This window comes from Cherax quadricarinatus, chromosome 37, assembly GCF_038502225.1.
Source record: "Cherax quadricarinatus isolate ZL_2023a chromosome 37, ASM3850222v1, whole genome shotgun sequence".
In the NCBI taxonomy this organism is placed as follows: domain Eukaryota; kingdom Metazoa; phylum Arthropoda; class Malacostraca; order Decapoda; family Parastacidae; genus Cherax; species Cherax quadricarinatus.
Genome location: NC_091328.1, coordinates 24,019,406 through 24,042,795, shown reverse-complemented (window position 1 = coordinate 24,042,795; position 23,390 = coordinate 24,019,406). Strand labels below are relative to the sequence as shown.

The 23,390-nt window shown below is 38.4% G+C and overlaps 1 protein-coding gene across 1 annotated transcript in view; it reads right to left on the bottom strand.

Annotated features, from left to right (window-relative positions):
• LOC138853703 (uncharacterized) overlaps positions 1-20,587 on the bottom strand; it is a 193,985-nt gene extending 173,398 nt beyond the window's left edge. Inside the window, exon 1 of the mRNA XM_070091940.1 lies at positions 20,475-20,587. The gene's annotated coding sequence lies outside the window, so the exon portion shown is untranslated. The remainder of the gene's footprint in view (positions 1-20,474) is intronic.
• Between the last annotated feature and the right edge of the window lie 2,803 nt (positions 20,588-23,390).

Genomic DNA, 23,390 nt, shown 5'->3' with positions numbered 1-23,390 from the left:
AAACTGATTTTTTTATTGAAATCTGCAAATTGAAACTAAAATAGTTTCTAAATAGATATGTGAGTTTCAAAATGTCTTTGCAGTTTTGTCAAAAAAATTTATTCACTGAGTGTGGTGGCCTCCTGCCAAACTATCAGTTAGATTGTTAACCTGCCGACCTGCAGTACCACGGGTACGTCATCATACCCAATGCGGGGACTGCTGAGCCGGCCTTAGAAGCAGTATTTACCAGAACACCTTACGGTATACATCTACTGGCCTTGTAGAGAATATTCACCTGACCACCTTACGGTGTATATCTACTGGCCTTGCAAGCAATATTTACCAGACCACCTTACGGTATACATCTACTGGAAGTAGAGAGTATCCATCAGACCATCTTACGGTGTATATCTACTGGCCTTAGAAGGAGTGTTCACCGCAGCTCACTGAGTCTGACGGCCTCAGTTACCTGACGGCCTCATTCAGTGTACTCACAACATAGTGTGTTCTGCACAACTCACTGAGAGTGAAGACCTCATACATAGTGTGAGTTTAGCACGGCTTCACAGCTTGACTTTGCTGGTAATGTCTCCTGCTGACAACGAAAGTTTCCTGCTGGGAACGTGGACTTAGTTTCCTGATGGCAGCGACTGGACTTAGTCGGACACTGCAAGCTGTCATGTGGACACGGTGTGTTACAACGCGGAGCGAAAGAGTGTAGATTTACACAGAGATAAGGGTGTCATGTGGACATGGTAGCGAAGGTGTGTAGATTTACTCGGTGACAAGGGTGTCATGTGGACACGGTAGCGAAGGTGTGTAGATTTACTCGGTGACAAGGGTGTCATGTGGACACGGTAGCGAAGGTGTGTAGATTTACACGGGGACAAGGGTGTCATGTGGACACGGTAGCGAAGGTGTGTAGATTTACACGGAGACAAGGGTGTCATGTGGACACGGTAGCGAACGTGTGTAGATTTACACGGGGACAAGGGTGTCATGTGGACACAGTTGAGATGGTGTTATAACGCTGAGAAAGGTGTCGTGTTACACTGTTATAAAGGTGTCGTGTGTCATAGTTGACAAGGGTGTGTTTGTAATATTGTCAATTACGTGTCAGTTGTGACACGGGTGAAATTGTAGTAATGTCAGTAACAGATACTCGTGTTTGTGATATGGTGCTTCGTAATGTGATAATTCTAGTCGTGTTTATGATATTGTAATGCAATAATTCTAGTCGTGTATCTGATATTTTAATGTGATAATGAAACCAAAGAATACACTTTTATGTTGTCTTTTATAATGCCCATATTTATAATTTACTAGTAAAAATTAAAAATAGTGTATTTTGTACTCCCGAACAAATATTCTTATTACAGTTTAGATAATGAGCTAAGAATAGTATGATAATTAACAGGCTAGTTGAAGCTTTAATCATCCAGATTGTAATACTGAGTAAATTGCAGTGCACTAGAAAACAAATTTCAGTGTACTAGTTTATTGACGATAATGTATTGATAGTGTATTAGAGGAAAATAACTATAATAATAGTTAATAAACGACATTGTAAAAGAGAACAAACAAAAGTGTACTACTTAACTAACAACTTTGAACAGTTCTAGAGAACAAACTACGGAGTACTAAACAAAAATGATACTGTAAAAAGCTAACAAAAGGCAGGTTACAGGAGAATAAACTACAGTGTACTACTTTATTAACAACACTGTACTAGAGAACATTGTACTAGAGAACATGCTTTCTAGTAAAGAAAAATGACATTTTATGAGATAAAGGGATAAAGTATTTTAGAAAACTAACAGGAATTTACAACAGAACAGATAGAGAGCTTAGAAGGAAACACAGTGTTCTAAAGAATGAACGACAAAATGCCATAACAAAACGACAGTGTGCCAGTGACCAGCAACATTATATAAGAGAACAAGAGGCAGTGTACATGACACAAACGACAGTATACTAGAGAACAGTTATTGTGTACTAGAGAACAAACTAAAAGACGATGGTACAAGTAATGAACAACAGAAGTATAGTAGAGAAGAGCAACAGCTTTTTTAGATAACTACAGTTTAATGGAGAACAGGCTACAGTGTTCTTAATGTTAATGATGTAGAGGTAATGTTAATGATGTAGCAGGTTCATCAGTCAAATACTGAAGTGATTAATATAGTGGAGACAGTTGAACATGTAGACATTTTAAGGTGTTCAGTTTTAACTGACTTGAAGATCAGTGTTGTACACTTTTTTCAAGTGTGAGGGACTGAGCACCTCAAAACTACCTCTCCTCTTCTTTAAAGGCTTAAGGGCTGAACACCTTAAAATCAAATCTACAATGCATTAGAGATAAAATTACAGTGTATTCGAGAATAATATCAACACACTAGAGAGGAAGCTATGTAGTACTACAGAACAGCTACAGTGTACAAGAGAACAGAGAACAATATACAAAAGTACAACAACAGTTTACTAAAGACCAACAACAGCGTACTTTGAACAAAATACAACGCACCAGACAGCGTGCTGTAGACTCGTAACCCCTCAAGGAAGGTTCCTTGATGTTGGTGAGGGGCTCTTGATTTAGGGAATTGGATCTGTGCTCCAGTTCCCCAAATTAAGCCTGAATGCCTTCCACATCCCCCCCCAGGCGCTGTATAATCCTCCGGGTTTAGCGCTTCCCCTTGATTGTAATAATAATAATGTAGACTCGTAAAGAATAATGTATGGTAGAGGACAAACTACAATGTACAAAAGAACCCCCACAATTAGTGGTCTAAAGAATAACATGACTGTACTTGAGAACCAGGTACATTATATTAAAAAACAATTGCGCACTTGACTACAACCACAGAAATTACAACCAGAAAGAACATTTACAAACTGCTAAAGAACTACGATAGTGAGTCTGAGAACAAAAATGTGTACTAGAGAATAACAAGACAACTACAGCGTCCTAGAGAAAACAACAGTGCACTTGAGTACACCGAACAGGAACTGAAGAACAGACTGCAGTGTACTAAATTACTAAAGGGTAAACTACGGTTTACTACAGAAGAGCGAAAGTGTAATAGACAATAATACAGTATACTGAAAAATAAACGTAAGTGTTATTGGGAACAAACAACAGAGTACTAAAAACCAAAAGCCAGTGTTCTGGTGAACAAACAACGGTGAACTAGAAAAGAAATTACAGTGCACTTCATAATGAATTAAAGAACAAACGGTAGTGTACTTGAACACATATAAGTATTCCATAAAACAAAAACCAGTGTATGTGAGAACAGCAGTAGTATTCTAGAGAACATAGTACAGTGCATTAGAAAATAAACTACCTAATAAACTTTTGTGTACTAGGAGCAAATTATAGTGTTCCTGAAAATAGAGTACTAAAGAGCAAAAGCTGTTGCACTGGAAAACAACTACAGTGTATTACAGAACAAAGGACAGTAGTAGCTAACAAAGGAGAGTACACCAGAGAAGACTTGCATACATAAGTTAAGCATAATAAGGTGGCGACGACAGGTGGACTATCCAAAAACATATCATGTGTCTGCAAGCACTTTGGCTCTCGTACCCGCTACTTCTGAAGAGGTAAAAGCCAACGCATTAAATATAATAATTTTTACATTCGTTTGGAAATGCTGAACCCGAGAGGGGTTATAGAGTGCTGGGGGATTGAAAGGGGTGGGGTGGGGTGGGGTGTAGGTTTTAACTGGTTTAATCAGAGGAGAGGGGGGGGGGTTAGATCCAATTCTTTAGATCAAAAGCTCTTTAGCATCACGCACCACCAATCAGTGGTTAAAAAGTCAGAACATAATTTATTTTTTTATGCCTTTGAACAGGCTTTTCTATTTCCAATACAATGTTTGACAAATTGAATGAAGCAGTGTGCGGGGCGAGTCCTTATATATTTCCTATGGCTTTCATCTTGACATTCAATTTCGACCAACTTCTGTATTCAAATATTATGCCATTAGTCAGTATATTCTGTGATGAGTCGATTTTGTAAGATTTCGCCAAATGACGATCTGTACAGTAGTAATTTTTTACAGGCAACAGTACTTCGGTCCGCACTTGGATTCTATATCGAATAGCAAGCGTTAGTTTCTTAAAGCTCAATCATCTAATACTACTTTATTCCGGCAGGCATGAATCACTCCAGCTGGTTGGTGTAATGTCCATTTATATGTGGGAGATATATATCGTAATGTCTCACTCTCTGTTTTATATTAATAAAAGACCCCTGGGAGATTCTGAAGAGAAGTTGCAGTGGTTGGTGGATGAGTTGGGTAGGGTATGTAAAAGAAGAAAATTAAAAGTGAATATAGGAAAGAGTAAGGGGTTGAGGATAACAATAAAAAAATAGGCGACGAAAGACTGGATATCGGATTGGAGGGAGAGATTGTGGAGGAGGTGAATGTACTCAGATATTTAGGAGAGGACGTGTCAGTAGATGGGTCTATGAAAGATGAGGTGAACCACAGAAATGATGAAGGGAAAAAGGTGAGTGGTGCACTAAGGAGTCTGCAGAGACAAAGAACTTTGTCCATGGAAGCAAAGAGAGGAATGTATGAAAGAACAATTATACCAACGCTCTTATGTGAGTGTGAAACATGGGTGGTGAATGTTGCAACAAGGAGAAGGCTGGAGGCAGAGGAGATGTCATTTTTCAGGGCAATGTGTAGTGTGAACATAATGCAGAGAATTAATGAATTGGAAATTAGGACATAGTGGACTACCAAAACTATTATCCAGAGGGCTGAGGAGTGGATGTTGAAGAGGTTTAGACAATTAGAGAGGAGGGAACAAAATAGAATGCCTTCCAGAGTGTATAAATCTAAAGTGGAGGGAAGGCGGGGTAGGGGTCCGCCCAAGAAGGGTTGGAGGGAGGTGTAAAGGAGGTCTTGTGTGATAGGAGCTTGGACTTTCATCAAGCATGCCTGAGCTTGTTAGACAGGAACGAATGGAAACAAATGGCTTTTAGGACTTCATGTGCTGTTGGAGTGTGAGCAAGGTAACATTTGTAAAAGGATTCAGCGAAACAGGCAGATGGGAGGTACAGTGTCTGCACTCTGAAGGATGGGTGTTAATGATAGAGTTTTATAACTGTAGTGTAAGCGCACCTCTGGCAAGACAGTGATGGAGTGAATGATGAAAGTCTTACTTTTTCGTGCCATCCTGCCTTGGTGGGAGACACTAGATGGTAAGGTGACATGTACGTTGTGTGGCCTCTTGAAGTGGGACAACGTGTCGTGAGGTCGAATCCTGGCCTGCCGCAGTTTGGGAAATGATTCAAAACCACTTGTTTCGTTATTTCATTGCTATATAGACTACTTGTGGATGCGGGTATTCAAACAGGAGGAGGCTGAAATTAATCCTTGAGCATTCATCTGCCACGAGTGACATAGCAACATGAAACAAACCTAGTTCACTAAGCTCACGTTGTTTGTAGGATCGATGGCTCAGATGATAAGGCGATATGTACGTTGTGTGGCCTCTTGAGGCGGGACAACGTGTCGTGGGGTCGAATCCTGGCCTGCCGCAGTCGGGCAAATATATATATATATATATATATATATATATATATATATATATATATATATATATATATATATATATATATATATATATATATATATATATATATCTATGTATATATTTATATATATATATATATATATATATATATATCTATGTATATATATATATATATATATATATATATATATATATATATATCTATGTATATATATATATATATATATATATATATATATATATATATATATATATATATATATATATATATATATATATATATTGTCGTGCCGAATATGTAAAACTGGTCAATTAGCAAGAACTCATTTAAAATTAAGTCCTTTCTGAAATTTTCTTTTATACGTTTAAAGATATATTTTTTTCATTAATGTTAATGTAAAATTTTTTAATTTTGCACCAAAAGAATCTTAGAAAACTTACCTAACCTTATTATAACAAGAACAATTTATTTTAGCCTAACCCAACTAAATATATTTTAGATTTGTTTACAATAATTTAATACTAAATAAACACAGTGAAATATATTTTTCTCGTTAGGTTTAGTATGATTTTGGCGAAATTATTGCATACACAAATTTCACTTGTCCTATATGGCAAGATGAGCGTTGCTGTTTAAGCAAAGATCGCAAGTTCTGCCTATTCGGCACGACATAAATATATATATATACATACATATATATATATATATATATATATATATATATATATATATATATATATATATATATATATATAAATATATATATACATATATATATATACACATATATATATATATATGTCGTGCCGAATATGTAAAACTGGTCAATTAGCAAGAACTCACTAAATATTAAGTCCTTTTTTAAATTTTCTCTAATACGTTTAAAGATCTATTTTTTTCATTAATGTTAATGTAAAAACAATTAATTTTGCTACAAAAGAATCTTAGAAAACTTACCTAACCCTATTATAACAAGAACAGTTTATTTTAGCCTAACCAAACTAAATATTTTTTAGATTTGTTTACAGTAATTTAATACTAAACAATCACAGTGAAATATATTTTTTTCGTTAGGTTCAGAATGATTTTGGCGAAATTATTGCATACACAAATTTTCACTTGTCCTATATGGCAAGATGAACGTTGCTATTTAAGCCAAGATCGCAAGTTCTGCCTATTCGGCACGACATATATATATATATATATATATATATATATATATATATATATATATATATATATATATATATATATATATATATATGTCGTGCCGAATATGCAGAACTTGCGATCTTGGCTTAAATAGCAACGCTCACCTTGCCATATAGAACAAGTGAAAATTTGGGTATGCAAAAATTTTGCCAAAATCATTCTGAACCTAACGAAAAAAATATATTTCACTGTGTTTGTTTAGTATTAAATTATTGTAAACAAATCTAAAATATATTTAGTTGAGTTAGGCTAAAATAAATTGTTCTTGTTATAATAAGGTTAGGTAAGTTTTCTAAGTTCCTTTCGGCGCAAAATTAAAATTTTTTACATTAACATTAATCAAAAAAATATATCTTTAAACTTATAAGAGAAAATTTTAGAAAGGACTTAATTTTAAATGAGTTCTTGCTAATTGACCAGTTTTACATATTCGGCACTACATATATATATATATATATATACCTATATATATATATATATATATATATATATATATATATATATATATATATATATATATATATTCATATGTATATATATATATATATATATATATATATATATATATATATATTCAAATGTATATATATATATATATATATATATATATATATATATATATATATATATATATATATATATATATATATATATATATATATATAGGTATATATATATATATATATGTCGTGCCGAATGTGTAAAACTGGTCAATTAGCATGAACTCATTTAAAATTAAGTCCTTTCTAAAATTTTCTCTTATACGTTTAAAGATATATTTTTTTCATTAGTGATAATGTAATTTTTTTAAATTTTGCACCGAAAGCATCTTAGAAAACTTACCTAACCTTATTATAACAAGAACAATTTATTTTAGCCTAACCTAACTAAATATATTTTAGATTTGTTTACAATAATTTAATACTAAACGAACACAGTGAAATATATATATATATATATATATATATATATATATATATATATATATATATATATATATATATATATATATATATATATATATATATATATATATATATATATATTAAACAAAAATGGGGGAGTATTTTAATAGTTCTAGGCCTTTCGTGTTGCAATAAACACATCATCAGGATCTTGCGAAGATGTTGAAAAAAGGAGGACGTCCAACACGATCCTAGACGATGTATTCCCTGGATTGTGGGAGGGAGAGAGAGAGAGAGAGAGAGACGTTTCAGTTGATGGGTCTGTGAAATATGAGGTGATCCACAGAAGTGATGAAGGGAAAAACGTGAGTGGTGCACTTAGGAGTCCGCAGAGACAAAGAACTTTGTCCATGGAAGCAAAGAGAGGAATGTATGAGAGTATAGTTACACCACCGCTCTTATATGGGTGTGAAGCATGGGTGGTGAATGTTGCAACAAGGAGAAAGCTGGAGGCAGTGGAGATGTCATGTTTCAGGACAATATGTGGTGTGAATATACTGCAGAGAATTCGTAGACTGGAAATATAGACGTACGGGACGTACGGCTGAGAAGGGGATGTTGAAGAGGTTTAGACATATAGAAAGGGTGGACCAAAATAAATGCCTTCCAGAGTGTATAAATCTAAAGTGGAGGGAAGGCGGGGTATGGGTCTGCCCAAGAAGGGTTGGAGGGAGGTGTAAAGGAGGTTTTGTTTGCGAGGGGCTTGGACTTTCAGCAAGTATGCATGAGCGTGTTAGATAGGAGTGAATGGAAACAAATGGCTTTTAGGACTTGATGTGCTGTTGGAGTGTGAGCAAGGTAACACTTATAAAGGGATTCAGCAAAACCGGCAGATGGGAAGTACAGTGTCTGCACTATGAAGAGGGGTGTTAATGTTTCAGTTTTATAACTGTAGTGTAAGTGTACCTCTGGCAAGACAGTGAGGGAGTGAATGATGAAAGTTTTACTTTTTCGGGCCACCCTGCCTTGGTGGGAGGCACTAGATGGTAAGATGACATGTACGTTGCGTGGCCTCTTGAAGTGGGACAACGTGTCGTGGGGTCGAATCCTGGCCTGCTGCAGTTTGGTAAATGATTCAAAACCACTTGTTTCGTTGTTTCATTGCTATATAGACTACTTGCGGATGCGGGTATTCAAACAAGAGGAGGCTGAAATTAATCCTTGAGCATACATCTGCCACGAGTGACATCCCAATATGAAACAAACCTAGTTCACTAAGGTTATCTGCCTGATGAACTCATTCCACCTCTAAATCTACAGGATGGGACCACCTCTACTAGTAGTCAAGAAAAGGCGGACCTCTTTGCCGAACACTTTGCTACCAAAATGCAAGTTCCTGATCCAGCAAGGGACCCTCCTTGGCTAGGTGCAAGAACTGTGTCAAAACTGTCAGTGGTGAAAATAAGGCAAGAAGAGGTGCATTTCCTTCTTAAATCACTTGACCAAGAAAAGGCTATGGGCCCAGACAAGTTGAGCCCAAGATTGCTGAGAAGATGTGCAGACCAGCTAGCAGCACCTCTAACTCGCATCTTTCAGCACTGCCTAGTACAGTGCACTCTCTACTTTGTGACCGTCAATATGGCTTCAGGAAAGGTTACTCTGCTGTTGATCTGTTGTTAAACCTCCCCACTAAGTGGCACAAGTCACTGGATGAATCCAAAGTCAGCTGTGTGGTAGCACTGGACATTGCTGGTGCTTTCGACCGGGTGTGGCACCAAAGCCTCTTAGCAAAACTTCAAGCACTGGGAATTGCAGGCTCTACGCTATGTCTCCTTAGTGATTACCTTCATGGTAGATCATGGAACGGAATCAGCAAGACTTCTTATTGGGGCAAGTGTTCCACAAGGAAGCGTGCTGGGACCATTGTTATGGAATGTCTACTTCAATAACCTTCTTCATCTCATCCCAGAATCACATGCATATGCAGACGACTGTACACTGACATTCACTTATCCAAGAGAAGAAATGCCAGCTGCCCTAAGCTACATCAATCACCAGCTGAGAGCTATATCAGCTTGGGGAAATAGATGGCAAGTAGAGAGGCTGCTACTGCTAAGTACAAAGCATGGCGAAGGTATAAGAGACATCCTACCACCTATAACAGGAACTTGCACATGCAAGCCTGTAGGCATATGGGTGATGTTCAAAAGTGGGCCATTGCTAAATGGGAGGTGGACACTAAAAGAAAGTTAGCATCAGTTAGGGTAGGCTCCAAAACCTGGTGGTCCCTGGTCAAGGACAGACAAGGTTATCTGCCTGATGAACTTATTCCACCTCTAAATCGACAGGATGGGACCACCTCTACTAGTAGTCAAGAGAAGGCGGACCTCTTTGTTGAACACTTTGCTACCAAAATGCAAGTTCCTGATCCAGCAAGGGACCCTCCTTGGCTAGCTGCAAGAACTGTGTCAAAACTGTCAGTGGTGACAATAAGGCAGGAGGAGGTGCATTTCCTACTTAAATCGCTTGACCAAGAAAAGGCTGTGGGCCCAGACAAGTTGAGCCCAAGATTGTTGAGAAGATGTGCAGACCAGCTAGCAGCACCTCTAACTCGCATGTTTCAGCACTGCCGAGTACAGTGTAAATGGCCCTCTCTATGGAAAGAGGCGAATGTAGTCCCTGTTCACAAAAAGAAGAGCAGGGCAGAAATCAGCAACTACAGACCAGTGTCACTCCTGTCAATCACTGGTAAGATCCTTGAGACAATAATCTCAAGACAAATGACAGAGTTTTTTGACTACCACTCACAACTTTGTGATCGTCAATATGGCTTCAGGAAAGGTTACTCTGCTGCTGATCTGTTGTTAAACCTCTCCACTAAGTGGCACCAGTCACTGGATGAATCCAAAGTCAGCTGTGTGGTAGCACTGGACACTGCTGGCGCTTTCGACCGGGTGTGGCACCAGGGCCTCTTAGCAAAACTTCAAGCACTGGGAATTGCAGGCTCTACGCTATGTCTCCTCAGTGACTACCTTCATGGTAGATCTCTAAGTGTAGTTCTCAATGGAACGGAATCAGCAAGACATCCTATTGGGGCAAGTGTTCCACAAGGAAGCGTGCTGGGTCCATTGTTATGGAATGTCTACTTCAACAGCCTTCTTCATCTCATCCCAGAATCACATGCATATGCAGACGACTGTACACTGACATTCACTTATCCAAGAGAAGAAAACCAGCTGCTCTAAGCTACATCAATCACCAGCTGAGAGCTATATCAGCTTGGGGAAATAGATGGCAAGTAACATTTGCACCTGAGAAAACGCAAATGATGATCGTCTCTAGGCACCATGATGGTAATGTTGGTGCAGTAGTAAGGATGAATGGGAGGATGTTGGCACCTGGAGAAGAAGTTGATATCCTTGGGGTGAAATTTGACTCCTAACTAACCATGAAGAACCATGTTGTAAATCTTGCAAACAAGGCAGCCAGGAAGCTTACAGCACTTCGCCGTATCTCCCATCTGCTTGACAGTAGGGGTTGCAGGATCCTGTACGAGGCACAAGTACGCTCGCACCTTGAGTATGCTCCACTTTCTTGGTTTGCCTGCCCCCCCCTCTCATCTGCGACTGCTTGACAGAGTAGAGAACAGAGCAAGACGTCTCGTCTCTCGCCTGGACCCATCCTGGATAGATCTGTCATTTCAGCAGAGCCTTCAACATAGGAGGGATGTGGGTGGCCTTACTGTTATGTACAAGGCCAATATTGTCAGAATACCACACTTGGATCCACTTCGAGGACAGCGTGAAACAAGCTTTTATGCCACAAGACGGGCAGAAAGCAGCAACTTCACTCTGGCTGTACCCTTCTCCAGAACATCACTCCATCTGAGATCATACATACCCAGGATGACTAGAGTATGGAACACATTCGTACAGCATAATGATGTCAACGAGATAAAGTCAGTTGATCAAATGAAAATGCTGGCCCACAGATGGCTCCAACTTCATCCTGTTTCCTACTTGTATGTCTCATAACAATAAAAATGCTTTCATGTAGGTAACAGCTCTTAGCTTGCCAATAAAGTTAGGAATCCTTAACCTGTAAATAGCTGTCAATAAAACTAGGGATCCTTAACCTTGTCAAACCCTGTGTAAAAAAAAGAAAAAAAAAAAAAAAAAAAGAGGGAGAGAGAGAGAGAGAGAGAGAGAGAGAGAGAATCCTTAACCTGTAAATAGCTGTCAATAAAACTAGGGATCCTTAACCTTGTCAAACCCTGTGTAAAAAAAAGAAAAAAAAAAAAAAAAAAAAGAGGGAGAGAGAGAGAGAGAGAGAGAGAGAGAGAGAGAGAGAGAGAGAGAGAGAGAGAGAGAGAGAGAGAGAGAGAGAGAGAATCCTTAACCTGTAAATAGCTGTCAATAAAACTAGGGACCCTTAACCTTGTCAAACCCTGTGTAAAAAAAAGAAAAAAAAAAAAAAAAAAAGAGGGAGAAAGAGAGAGAAGAGAGAGAGAGAGAGAAGAGAGAGAGAGAGAGAAGAGAGAGAGAGAGAGAGAAGAGAGAGAGAGAATCCTTAACCTGTAAATAGCTTGTCAATAAAGTTAGGGATCCTTAACCTTGTCAAACCCTGTGTAAAAAAAAAAAAAAAAGAGGAGAGAGAGAGAGAGAGAGAGAGAGAGAGAGAGAGAGAGAGAAGGGAACATGAAATGCCCACAGGCGTACCCGTACCCATAGCCAGAAAGGTTGAATATTATAGCATTAGAAAAATCCCACTAGCGCTGATTTTCTAACAGTAGCCTAAACGAAAGTAACGTAGCAATTATCAAAAAATTCCGTCAGACTCCGCTAAGATATAAGTAATTTTACATACATAATTATATTGCCAGTGATATGGAAATCACTGGCAATTAGGGATTATCATCCACGAGAAAACGGGGCCATTGAAAGGGAATCCTTCTGTAAGTTAAACAAAGCAAACGGGGCTCCTTGAAATAAACTCATTTAAAGAGGGAGGCGTCTGTAATTGCAAGGAAGACTGCCACAGTGATTCATCCCACATGATTCTGAGGCAAACTCTGGTTCAACCTTCATGAAATAAAGGAAAAATACTTCCTAATTCTTCAGGCAAGTTAACGAACTCAGAACCAATTTCTTTCACAAAATCATGAAACTGCAAATGATTAAGTGGTTAAGCATTGAGATCTAATGAAATTCACTTTTGAAACAACAGGTTTCAGAAAGCATGACATATCCACATATTTTCCGCTCAATGTTTGCTCATGAATAACGCAATGCAAAAACATGGACTATGAGAATCACCTTCCTCATAAAATAGGCAATTTGTCCAACCAAACCTTCCATCACCCCAGACATGTTTTTTCTTCCATCAATTGTCAGGCATTGCAGTTTATTCCATTCCAGGTTATATTGTAATGCAATTCTTTTGGGCAGTTCTTTGAGGATGTCTTTTCTGGTTCCTGTGCTATGTATGCTATGCATTGAAGTTAATACTTGTGTGACATTACATGCATTGTAAACCCCACTGATGAACACTAGAAGTTGTGATGTATCACTGACATTCGATTCGCCGAGTACTAGAGAACAGAAATGAAATTTTCGTGATTTGTCTGCAGTCTGATGAAATATATTGCTTCGTAAATCCTCAGTTCTATGAACAACAGTATTTGGCGTAAGACTGAGGATTTTTAACAGATTTACTTTTTTGGCATATTTCTCCCACTGTTTCCATTATACACTCTTTGATGAGATCTCCATCAGTGAATGGATTTCCACTTTTAGCTAACGCATGAACTACTTTGTAACTGGCTGGTTAAAGCTTCACTTTCAGCTCTCTTCTGCGTAAAAAACCTTGTTGAGAAAGTAACCTGTGATGCATTGATTCAGATTTTTCCAAACGTTGTGTTCCTGTGAACTGGGAATAACTTGGTTTATGTTTACTTATGCAGTGCAGACGTACATTGTACTCCTTCAAAACTGCAAAAGTTTCGTGGCATACGACACAAGGCTTTATACCAGCTTCAACCAAGAGGTACTTTACGCCACATTCTTCATCAAATAAGCGGCACTCACTCTGCACTCTTCTTTGTCTTTTATCTTCCATAACTAAAGGGAATATCTTTAAAATGAAAAGATTATAGTTAAAATTTGAGCAAATTTTGACATATAAATCGTTGCAAGCAACAAAATCCTTAAGTTTAAGTGACTGAAGTGACTGAAACTGAGAGTCGCATAAAATGTTGAGTTGGGCGGCATGAGGCCCGCAGGCAGCAGTTTGGAGATCCTTGGTATAGAGGATCAATATTCGCTAAATTTTAAAACCTTATAAAACGATTTTTTTAATATTCATACTCTGTTCAAAATTCTCTACATTCAAGTAAGAAAAAATATTTAAATTTTAATTTTTAGTTTAATCTTATAGGTGTCATCCTTCTTATTGCCTATATCAGCATCAATATTCTCAAGTCGAGAAAACAAGGCATTTTTTGTAAATGAATAAAAATCACAATCACTATTAATTTAATAAAAGAGGCAAATTGGGACTTATGAACCCCAAAAATAACGTTAACTGAAGCACGACTTTTCTGATCGGCATCAAATTTTTAATCCTGATATTTTGTCCAGAAAACGATTCCAACGATTCCAAATTTTATAAACTAATTTAGCACTAAACCAAATTTACCCGCACAAAAAGTAAGCTTAATGGCTATAAAATGCAGTAACCATTAACTTTTATAGTAAACAAAGTTGGATTTATCAACACTATTCCGCTTCCTTAATCTGAGATCAAATGTTTTCTGTGTTGCTCTGTCACACAGATGGGCACATACACCATGTTGAAATCCATCATCCTGCGCAGATAGATTTCAGTAAACCAATGAGAATATCATCAGTCATCCATCAGCTTCGGGAGTTTCAAAATGGGTTTCTCTCGGGCAGAGCTGCAGTTACTATCAGCTGAGAAATGCAATCTCTCGTCAAAAATCCTCTCACAATATAAAAGGAATTTTATGAAGATGTATCTATATCCTCCTTCCCTATCTTTCGGAGGAAAGATGGAGGGGAGTGAGGGAGGAGGAATATAGATGTTGCAATTTATCTAGATGCACATGCATACCTACAGACAGCAATGCATAGTCAGTGTAAGCTTAAAAATATATAATAGCTCTTATCACATTTTAGGTGACAAAGGTCGTGTTATCTGCAAACAAAATTTGTTTAAGTCCCTGTGAAGGTCACTGATGTAGAAAAGGAATCGCAGAGGGATTTGTGGAGCCCATATGTTGACCGGTTAAGTTGCTGAGGAAGAGTCATTAATGATCACATACCGATCAATCCGTCTAGTAAGATTTTAAGTATGAGAGAATATCCTCTAATTCCACCATGTTCTAATTTGATCAAAAGAATGTTGTTGTACTGATGGATTTAAGTCGAAAAAGAGGCTTATTGAATATTAATTATTTTCAAGAGAGGAATACATTTAGGTATTTATATTTATTATTCTTGCATCATCGGTACTTCGTCCTGGTCAGAAGCTGAACTGAACTGGGCTAAGGATATTGTGCTTGGTTATGAAATCGATTACTGTACACTTGGCCACTTCAATAGGAATACCTGTACACCTGCTCGTTAATGCAAATATCTAACCAGCTAATCATATGGCAGCACCTATGTGCCAAAAGGCATGCATACATAGTCAAGAGATTCTACTGTTGTTCAGACTGAACATCAAAATGCGGGAGAAATGTGATCAAGGTGACTTAAACTGTGGAATGATTGTTGGTGCCAGACGGGATGGTTAGAGTATCTCAGAAACTTCTGATCTCCGGGGATTTTCGCAGTTTCTAGAGTTTACAGAGAATGGTTTAAAACACAAAACAGCCAGCGAGCAACAGTTCTGTGGGGAAAACCGTCTTAACAATAAGAGAGGTCAAAAACGAAGGGCTAGACTGATTCAAGGTGACAGAAAGGTGACAGTAACTTAAATAACCACACATTATAACAGTGGTAAACAGAGGAGCATCTCTGAATGCCTTACATTTTGAACCTTCTTGTGGATGGGTCTCAACAACGGAAGATACACCGGGTTCCACTACTGTCAGTTAAGAACTGGAAACTGAGGATGCATTGAGCACAGGCTCACCAAACTTGGATAGTTAAAGATTAGAAGAACGTCGTGTAGTCTAACTAATCGCGATTTCTGTTGCAACATGCAAACGGTAGACCCAGAAAGTGGTCGTGTAATGAAGGATTCGCAGCTTGAATGTGCAGCAGACAAACTTGCTAGTTTAAGTGTGAAAGGTAAAGTCTTGGCTTCAATTGATTTATTGAACAAAAGTGTAAAAACTGGTGAAAATAACACGCAAAAATATTTCATGTAAAATACTAGTTGTTAACGTTCTTTGTTTGCGGCTTTATTTTTCACCGGTTGAAGTAGCTGGGATAAATACAGCGAGCTCGGCTGGTTATCAGTGAGGTAATCCCAAACTTGGGCACGAGCGTTCGGCATTTTGCTGGCTATATTTGTTCCAATAGTCGAGAAGAAGTAGTTTAAATTATTTGCTGTCTCAGAGGCTTGGAAGTTTAGTTAGACCTATATTTTTGGATTTAGTGAACTAGCTAGAGTCTATTAGTTGAGAAAGTGTTTTCCAGGTCCTTTCTTATATCTCCGTTAATATAATTTATCTGCTTCTATTTCTTTGTTTTCTGAATGCATTAGCATATTTCCTGGCTCGCTCGCATTTTATTTGACTTTTACAACAAGCATGGCTTACAGAGGAAAGATTCTTATTCCACTTCCCCATGGATATAAAAGGAAAAGTAATTAGAACAAGAACTAAGATAAAACCAAAGAAAACTCAGATGAGTGTGTATAAATAAACGCGTACATGTATGTTTAGTGTGACCTAAGTGTAAGTAAAGGTAGCAAGACGTACGTGTAATCATGCATACTTATGAGACACACAAAAGACACCAGCAATCCTACCATCATGTAAAACAATTACAGGCTTTCGTTTTACACTCACTTGGCAGAACGGTAGTACCTCCCTGGGTGGTTGCTGTCTACCAACCTACTACCTACTTTATATATATATATATATATATATATATATATATATATATATATATATATATATATATATACTTCATATATATATATATATATATTTATATATATATATATATATATATATATATATATATATATATATATATATATATATATATATATATATATATATACATATATATATATATCTATATATATATATATATATATATATATATATATATATATATATATATATATATATATATATATATATATATATATATATATATATATAATGTACTTTTGGTTACTTGTATCATCGATCTGTTGATGTAAGAAAATTAACTAATCACAGATAAACAAGAATTATAGATACCCATCATAACACATCATTGAACAATGAGCATGCTTTCGTTTCGAACCATGAAAAATAAGAAAAACAACTATCTATGAGTCTCATGGGACATGAGTATCATTGTACTTTGAAGAGCAAGAGCGTTGAGACTCCCATTCTTTGCTCTCAGTGAAAGGGATAAAACTTTTTCCACACCAAGATGCACGAGGCTGTAAATGTCTTGGGTAGATTCGTTAATAGTCCAGGTATGCTCAAAAGAAGAGAATGCTTCTCAGCATCATGCCACATATGCTACACTCCACTGTTACATCCGTCCACAAACAGCACAACAATCAGGTCTAGAGGACGAGGGGAACGTCGAAGAGGAGCACACTACACTACACTGCGCAGTAACTTCAATAACTTGACTGCGCCGGTGCTCTACCTAGCATCTCTTCCGCTTATGTGAGTGACGGCCAGTTGATCAGCGCCCTGAGTCCCTCACGGGGTGAGGCTAGAATGAACAATAACAACTCAATGTTTACCGGCGCTTGTTCGACAGTAACCATAAAACCTACCTAATAAACATATCTAATACACAAACTATGCATAATATTTACATTAATGCTTTAAAAAAGTATGTGTGAAAATTCTAGGACGTTTTTATTAGAAAACATTTCGGCACTGTAACGTTTATCATCAAAATCCTTGGACTGAAACGTTTTCTAGAAAATATGTCTAAATTATTGGCTAACCAATCTCATTAAACCAATTAACAGTATGCATTAATACTGTTTAAATCATATACAAAAAGTATTATGAATCCGGAATAATTACTTATTTAACTCAACTGTAATAATAAAATTCTGGGCTTGTATTTCATTAGGGTTTCCAGGAATAAATAAATTGCTAAAAACTTTTAACACGGTGGTCTTTTATAATTAAAGAGTCGTATTCGCTTTATATTCACAGACTATACAGCGACTGACAAGTTGAAGTTGTTAGATTTGATAAGAGTAAGAGGAAGAAATCTCTAATTTCTGATATCAAGAGCCATTCACCAACATTTAAGTCTTTCTGTCAACGGGAACCTTCACACAGTAAGACTCCTACATGAGCTTGATGCCATGCTTCACACAGTAGGACTCCTGAATAACCTTGACGTCATGCTTCACACAGTAAGACTCATGCATAACCTTGACGTCATGCTTTACACAGTAAGACTCCTGCATGACCTTGACGTCATGCTTCACACACTAAGACTCCTGCATAACCTTGACGTCATACTTCACACAGTAAGACACGACCTTGACATCTTGCTTCGCACTTTATAACTCCTGCATGACCTTGATGTCAGTCATGAAGGTGTGCCTGGTACCCTCGGCAGGTGACGAGGGAACATCCTGCCTTACTGGAACACATCCCAGCAGAAACAACTTCTCCCTTGTTGAATATTCTCTCTCTTATTCATCCAACCAGTTCTGACAAAAATAACACTTGTTCACACGTATGAATAAAAACCTTGTCTACCAATCAATATTCTGTGTGCTTTCTCCATACGTTACAATGAACTGCCCTGCTAATGTCATCCAACATTAATTTATTAATATTTTCATGATAAATTTTAGGGAGTGATTAAGCCTCAAACTACATTAATAAAAATAAATAAAATGCCGTCCGTAGACAGATATAGTGAAGGCCGCCGTTAAGAAATCAAGACGTATATAAAAGTTTTTCTCTGCGAATTATCATGATACAAGGAAACTTTGGAAGGTGGGAGTAAAGAGATGATTATTTGAGTGACTGTTAGCTTATATTTTCTTTGATGCACTCCATAATGTAATAAATAAATAAGAGGAGCAATAACAGAATGCTATTGCAAAATTGTGCAAAATTTGTGTATCTTTATTCTGGAAACGTTTCGCCAGCCAGTGGATTCTTCAGTCCAGTGCAGAGAAAGGTGGAAGATGAGACGATTGTGGTAATCAGTTCCTCATCCTGGAGCCGATGTGTTCAGTCCATCAAACTTAATAAAAGTGCAGTATATTCGAGGAGATAAGGTTATATACTGATGACAGAAGAGGCGGAGCAGTGGTAGCGGTGTCACCAGTGGTAGCGGTGTCACCAGTGGTAGCGGTGTCACCAGTGGTAGCGGTGTCACCAGTGGTAGCGGTGTCACCAGTGGTAGCGGTGTCACCAGTGGTGGCGGTGTCACCAGTGGTAGCGGTGTCACCAGTGGTAGCGGTGTCACCAGTGGTGGCGGTGTCACCAGTGGTGGCGGTGTCACCAGTGGTAGCGGTGTCGCCAGTGGTAGCGGTGTCACCAGTGGTAGTGGTGTCACCAGTGGTAGCGGTGTCACCAGTGGTAGCGGTGTCACCAGTGGTAGCGGTGTCACCAGTGGTAGCGGTGTCACCAGTGGTGGCGGTGTCACCAGTGGTGGCGGTGTCACCAGTGGTAGCGGTGTCACCAGTGGTGGCGGTGTCACCAGTGGTGGCGGTGTCACCAGTGGTAGCGGTGTCACCAGTGGTAGCGGTGTCACCAGTGGTAGCGGTGTCACCAGTGGTAGCGGTGTCACCAGTGGTGGCGGTGTCACCAGTGGTGGCGGTGTCACCAGTGGTAGCGGTGTCACCAGTGGTAGCGGTGTCACCAGTGGTAGCGGTGTCACCAGTGGTAGCGGTGTCACCAGTGGTAGCGGTGTCACCAGTGGTAGCGGTGTCACCAGTGGTAGCGGTGTCACCAGTGGTAGCGGTGTCACCAGTGGTAGCGGTGTCACCAGTGATAGCGGTGTCACCAGTGGTAGCGGTGTCACCAGTGGTAGCGGTGTCACCAGTGGTAGCGGTGTCACCAGTGGTAGCGGTGTCACCCATCTGCACTTTTTATCAAGACTGATGGACTGAACACATTGACTCCATGCAGAGGGACTGATTACCCCAAACTCCTCCACATCTTCCACCTTTCTCTGCATTAGATTGAAGAAGCTACTGACTGGCGATATCCAAAGGATGCACAAGTCTCATTTATCAACTTTTCACTTTTCTAAACCATTTATTCATATCAAAATAAGAAAATACCTAATTTCGATTTTGTAGGAATATTTCGGAAAACAGAGTCACGTTATCCAACGCACATCTCTTAAAACATAACGGAAAGTCTAACATGCCTGTCGAATAACTAGGATAAAGCAACATGATAATGGTCCAGGAAGAACATAAACACATTACGTTTCCTCTCGTGTGATAGCTGTTCAATTATACAGTAACACAATCCAAAAATTCTTTTGCGAATAACTAAAATTTTACCCATGAAACGTTGATGAGTTGTTGATTATTACGACAATGAATTACATTCATCTTATAATTATAGTTTACGAAAGGATATTGATGTATTCTAGCACTAAAAGCAAGAAATGTCAGGTGTTACTCACGGATCTGTCGCCAAGGTTGGCCACCCGGCAGGGAAGGAAGGCGTGTGAACCTTCACTGACGGTAACGTTGGCTGGAGAGTCAACGAAGGCAGGACCTGCCAGCCACGAGCACCACCCTGCAGAAGAAACCATACTCTTACTCTCTGTTTTCACTACTTTACTAATACCTCATTTATAAATCATTTTACTTTGTACCATATATTAATTAATACAATTTTTTTAACGAATTCATGCCTAAACTTTGCAGAATTTTAGTTCTCTGGTTATCCTGGGAGTTAATTTTCATGGGGACTTAAAAAATGTATCGTATTAACGCAAATTAAGTCTTTCAGAACATGCATATATATGTCGGTATAAGACATTGGCTACATAGCTAACCCCTCGCTCTTCCCAGGAGCAAACGTCATCTTTAATAAAGACTTACTCTGAACTGTTTTTACCACATATCTCGGCAGTACCTGCCTTCCAATATTCAACAATATAATTGTGCTCTTGAACAAAACCCAGAGATACAACAAATTTTCGGAATATATTCCTACCCAGGCTCTCTTCACATTGTCACAAATATGCAAAGATTCTTAGATGTTGCCTCCCTTCTCTAGTTCTTTGCCATATCAAGGTAAGTACATACTACTTGGTTCAAGAGGCTCCTATAATGTTCACACTCTTAGTGGCATCATCCCATGACTACTTGCCCGATGGTGTCTGCGCCGGCGTGAGGGAATCATAAGAATCAGTATTAGCTCACCTCTGGCGAGGCCTTTTTTACACCAGTATCGTATACCACTTCTTGACTAACCTCACGCTTGCCAATGGAAGTAAGCTGAAAACTATCTTTACCCGGCGCACTCTTGAGCAAATAACATTTTACCTTATCGAGAACTGCATGCACTCTCAACATAGTAGTACGGTCCTCGACACCTCCCATAACAAGATGTTGGTCATCAACCTCCGTTGTTACATCACCCACAGGTGGTGGCACAATTCCTGAGAACAACCCCAACTCCACTACAAGGTCATTCCTGCCTGCTGCACCTCACTCTCTGACATCATCTTCCGGGCCTGCTGTACCTCATTCTCCTGATGGACCTCAACCTTACCAAATGGGAACTTCCTTGTTCATCTCGACCCTCCAGAGGTGACATCAAACGAGCCTCACTGCACCTGATGTATCTCACTTTGAGGCAGATCTCTTTACCAAGACGGATTTATCCACTGACTCCTCAGACATTCAGTCGTGTTTGGATCATAAGGCTCACAGATGCGATATGTCCTGCGTTAACTTACGTAAGTGACCATGACCTGAAATCTAGAAAAGGACAGGTTGATATGCGACGGAATGGTATGCCGCAAGGTCATCTTCAAGGATTATATGCCATCATCATAACCGGAATAAAGGCTGGACGACCATTTACATTGCTGGAAGACATGAACTTTTCCATATATATCACATGGCTGCCTGATCAACATTTCCTCGACGTCAGATGGGACATTCCACCCCGTGACCCAGTTAATACTTCATGAAAATATTCCTAAACCGCTCCCGTGGCGTCATGGTTGACATAGAGAGCGATATTTTGAAACCTGTCATCATCATTTTCATAAGCGTCAGTTGCCAGAACCTTGATGAAGAAGCGCTTCACTTCGTTTAGGAATATACCGCGTATATCCTTAAACGACCATCATACCATGCTTATCCCTGTTAATCTGAGGTAACTAAAAATAAAAAAAAAAAATGGCGTAATCGTTCCCTGGGGCAATGCAACACCGACGGTGTTCACACGTCTCATAAACCTCTATTGCCGCAGTGCTCCTCCAAGTCCCGAAGATCAATGGTTGGTTGTTGTGTGAATAACCACAACAGAACTCCAAGTACGTCCGCTCTGTCGACGACCCAAGAGCGACTCAGTACTCTGGGAAAGAAATCTTCTTAGGCTTAGATGAAGATTTTGTCCAGCCCTTCCAAAATACGAAACAATGTAAATGAATTGAAAATATTTATCACGAATATTTTTTGCATAACAAAATTATTCCGAGGTCACACAATTGACTACAAGGGTACAGAAAGTCGTTTTCCAAAATTGTGTGTGGATGTCATAGTAGCAACGTCATCTACGGTTTGTTCCGACGACGGCAGGTCATTTGTAGTTAAGACCTTCAGTCTGCTGGGGACGGCAGTACAATATGCAAGAAAGCTGTGAGGCAAACAATACTACTGGTGGGACCTCCAAGGCAACCTCTTGCTCGACCAGTTATTGGTAATGAGATGCAACCGCGGAATAAGGACTCAACTTCTCTGATGTTACCTGAACCTTAGAGCAATACGAATTTGAAGTAATGAAGAAATTATTTGTTGTCCATCTCATTGGTATTAATCTTCTAGCTTTCATTTTCTCAAAAAGTAAAACAAAATGCATAATTATAATTCATAGTTATTGAGTAATTTTTTAGTGAATACATATTTGCACTCATAGTTCTCGGTGGCCATACGTTAAGATACAACTCTTGGTGAGTAGCTACGAAGACCTACACAAACATTTATTGAGATAAGGTTTCTCTCTGTAAGAGTCTTTAACAATTCACAGAGATTACAGTTAACACGCATATATACTCCATAAAACACCTGCCGTCCCTCTTCACCTATTAGCAAAATGGGTACCTGGGTGTTAGTCAACTAGTGTGGGTCACATCCTACGACAAAATTAGCGTAACTTGCCGGAAATATTCTGCATAACATGTGGTGTTCCATATAGAAGTATGTCAGTGATGTCAGATAGTGCTCCAAGTAGCAGTGCCGGCTTTATTTTTCCTCGTATATATATATATATATATATATATATATATATATATATATATATATATATATATATATATATATATATATATATATATATATATATATATATATATATATAT